The following is a 5,000-nucleotide window of genomic DNA, read 5'->3' as shown; positions in this document are numbered from 1 at the left end:
GCATTTTGCCAGTGATCCTCTAATGATTCAGTTAATCAAATGCTCTTATTATATAATAATAATAATAATAATAATAATAATATTAATAATAATGATAATAATAATAATAATAATAATAATAATGATAATAATAATATTAATAATAATAATGATAATAATAACATCATCAACAACAACAACAGTGATAACAATAATATAAATAATAAATTGCATTGTAAGAAATATAGAACTGGACTGGAATGATAAAAGATGGAGAATGGTAAAGCTGAGAAAATCCTTTAAAAAAGGTAAAATTAGCAAAGGCAGGCAACTAGAATTTATGATGCCAAGATGTTCTCTTTGTGGAATTGGTAATTTACAGAATTAACAAAAAAATAAGTACCCCAGACATTTTCATGCTTAGAAAGATTGAGTTAGTCGATGCAAGCTTGTATAATTTAGCTATTGAAATATTATAAGAAAGATTGGGACAAGCAGGGGCGGGGCATTGGAGTGTAGAAGTAAATATAATATAAATACATATTGTATATTCATTAATATTTATTAAAGAGTGTGTATTCAAACTATATGCATTCTATACAGTTTATAAACAGCCAATTTTTATTTTTTTGCTCTATTTTTTTATTTGTTTTCTTTTTTTAGCATTCAAATTTGTAAACCATTTTAATTGAAATTCAGTGAGTGTATGTGTCAATATATATATGTATATATATATATATGCATGTATGTATGAATATATGTAGCTATATATATATATATATATATATACATATATATATATATATACATATATATACATATATGTATATATATATATATATATATATATATATATATTATATATATATATATATATATATGCTCAGACACATTCATGTGCACATACGTTCACACATGCACAATCACACACACAGAAATATATATATGTATACACTCACACACATGCACACATATATAATATATACATATATGTATATATACACACACACACAAACACACATATATACATATGTATATATATATATATATATATATATATATATATATATGTATATGTATATATATACATATATAATGTATATATCATATATATATATATATATATTTACATATATGAAAAGAGTGGGATGGAATGAAAATTTCTAGTACTACTTAAAAAAGTGGGTTTTTTAGATTTTTCTTTTATATTACTTTATATGCCAAAAGAATATGGTGTAGAATTGGGAAAGCAATGTGATTTCCTGGAAATAAAAATTCTCTACTATTTTAGACATTAAGTTAAAAAGGATTTTTTTTTGTTTTATTTTAGTTTGTTTTTAATTCATCTGGGGAATTTGCATCTTTTTGCACAATATCTGTTAATGTTACATCTTTTTGTACAATATTTGATAAAATCACATCTTTTTCTATTTTTTTAGCACAATATACATTGGAATCACACCTGTAAATTTTGTTAGAAACCGATTTCAAGTAGTTTCCATTCTTTTTTATTTTATAGGTTTGTATGTTTATATATATATGTATATATATTATATATATATATATATATATATATATATACCTATATACATATTATACATATAAAACACACCACACACCATTATATATATATAATATATACACACACATATATATATGAGTACATATATATAAATGTATGTATAAGTGTATAGTACATGTATGCATTTATATGTATATATATATATATTGATATATATGTATATATATATCTCTATATCTACACACACCCACACATATATATATATATATATGAATGTATGTGTGTGTATATACGTATATGTATATATATATATATATATATATATATATATATATATATATATATATATTATATATATACATATATATATACATATTGTATATATAAATATTTGAATCATCTTATACACCACTGTTTAATTATTGTGCATCTTTTGGTTGAGATAGTTGACTACTCTCAAAAATCTTCATTGTATTTCCGGCAGAAAAAAAAATATAGAAAATTTTTTCTAATTCCTTTTTTATTAATTCATTATTTTTCGTTTTGTTTTTTTTAAATATTTTTTTGTTCGTCTTGTTTGTTTTCAAATGTTCTGTTTCTTTTCTTTCTTTTTTTTTTGTATTTTTTTAACACTTTCAAGAGCAAATTACATTGAAAGAAGGACTGAATAAAGAAATCAACAGCTGTTAATATTGCCACGTATATGGTGCAAGTGACTCTGAAATGCCAGTCTTGGCAACGCAACAGTGCAACAATAACAACAATAATAGTAATAATAATAATAATAATAATAATAATAATGATAATAATAATAATAATGATAATAATAATTATAATAATAATGATAATAATAATGATAATGATAATAATAATAATAATAATAATAATAATAATAATAATAATAATAATGATAATTACAATAATAATACTAATGTTAGTAGTAGGAGAAGTAGTAGTAAGTGCTAATAATCCTTCTTCTATGTATATATATAAATAATAATATATATACTCATACGCATATATATAGTAGTAAGTGCTAATAATCCTTCACGGCCTGAAATTTTGGGTGGCGGGAGGGATCTAGTTGATTATATCAACCCCAGTGTTTGACTGGTATTTATTTTATTGACCTCGAAAGGATGACAGGTAAAGTTGAGACCTTGGTTGCGATTGAACACAAGACAAAGAACCAGCAAAAACATGGATAAGCATTTTGTCTGACACTCTAAAAGTTCTGTCAGCAGACCACCTGCCTAATAATGATAATAATAATAATAATAATAATAATAATAATAATAATAATAATAATAAATAATAAATAATAATGATAATAATAATAATAATAAATAATACTAATAATATTAATAATAATAATAATAATAATAATAATAAAAATAATAATGATAATAATAATAATGATAATAATAATAATAATAATAATAATAATAATAATAATAATAATAATAATAATAATAATAACAATGATAACAATGACAGCAACAACAACAACAAAAACAAAAACAATGATTTCTAATATAGGTACATGGCCAGTAAGTTTCGAGGGAGGTGGGTAGTCGATAGCTTTGACCCCCAGTACTTCACTGGTACTTTATTTTATCAACTCCAAAAGGAGGTAAGGAAAAGTTGGCCTCTAAAGAATTTGAGCTCAGAATGTAAAAAAAAAAAGAAAACAGCACTAATAGCCCAAGGCATATTTTTCTGATACTCCAACAGCTCTGTGAATCCCATATGCACCCACCCAAATAATAATAATAATAATATAATAATAATAATAATAATAATAATAATAATAATAATAATAATAATAATAATAATAATAATAATAATGATAATATTAATAACAATAATAATAATAAACTGAGATCGCTAAGATGTAGCAGCTACAAGAGTCAGGCATAAAAGTTATCCCTATTGTTATCGGAGCATTGGGTTCAATACCAGCCAATCTGAAGACACATCTAGTAACTTTAGAAATACCCTACAGACTAGGTGTATTGCAAAAATTGGCATTACTTGGAACTGCACACATATTGCATAAAGTACTGTCTGTCTGAGGTCCTTGTTGTGACTTGACAGTACAAACCCCTGGTAGACACACTATCAACAACTTCATGATATTGTATACTGTGCAAATAATAATGATAATAATAATAATAATAATAATGATAAAAATAATAATAATAATAATAAGAATAATAATAATAACAATAATAATAATAATAATAATAATAATAATAATCCTTTCTAATATAGGCACAATGCCTGAAATTTTGGGAGAGGGGCCCAGTTGATTACATCCAACCCAGTACATGACTGGTACTTATTTTAATGGACCTAAAAGGATGAAAGGCAAAGTTGACCTGGGCAGAATTTGAACTCAGAATCTATTTGTCCAAATAATAATAATAATATAATAATAATAATAATAATAATAACAATGATAACAATGATAATCATAATAATAATTTCAAAGTTTGGCGCAAGGCCCTGCGATATCGGGGTATGGGGGGATGTGGAGAGTGAGTTAGTAGATTGAATTGACCCCAGTGTTCAACTGGTACATATTTTATTGAACTCCCCACTACCACCACCACCACCACCACACTAAAGGATGAAAGGCAAGGTCAGCATTAGCAGAATTGGAACTCAGAATGTGAAGATGGAGGCAATGGTGGTGAACATTCTGCTTGGTGTGCTAACGATTCTGCCACCTTACCACCTTATGATAATAATAATAATAATAATAATAATAATAATAATAATAATAATAGTAATAGTAATAATAATAATAATAATAAAATAATAATAATAATAATAATAGTAATATATTACATATTAATAACATCAAATAATAATACTAATTTTAAATAAACCAGAAACATAATTATTAATGATTCTAACAAATGTTGTGCAAAGTAAAAAACAAATTTTCTTTAAAAAATTATTAAATTAAAAAAATTCAATTAGTTTAATTTTATTGCTTAAAATATATATAATATTTTTAACAATTACATTTATTTTTGTTTTAGTTTTTTTGCCACACACACACAGACACATACACACATTCACACACATACATATACACCCATACATATACATATATATATATATCTATATGTATATTATGCATGGATGCATGCATATATATATATATATATATATATATATATGCATCTGTATATATTTTTGTAAAGACAAACACACATACACATATACCTACATGTATGTATATGAAAACACACACAACACACATATATATATATATATACATGTGTTCATGTGTATTTGAGTGTGTATTCATGTATATATATATATACACACACATACACATAAATATATACATACATGTATATATATCTATATACATGCATACATACATATATACATGAATCACCTTTTTCTTACACTATTGAAAATAAATATATAACAATGTTCTGAATTAGCCTCTTTAATTTTGTGAATCTTTATATAAGACATT

This window comes from Octopus sinensis, linkage group LG16, assembly GCF_006345805.1.
Source record: "Octopus sinensis linkage group LG16, ASM634580v1, whole genome shotgun sequence".
Taxonomy (NCBI): domain Eukaryota; kingdom Metazoa; phylum Mollusca; class Cephalopoda; order Octopoda; family Octopodidae; genus Octopus; species Octopus sinensis.
Note: the sequence above shows the minus strand (reverse complement) of the source record.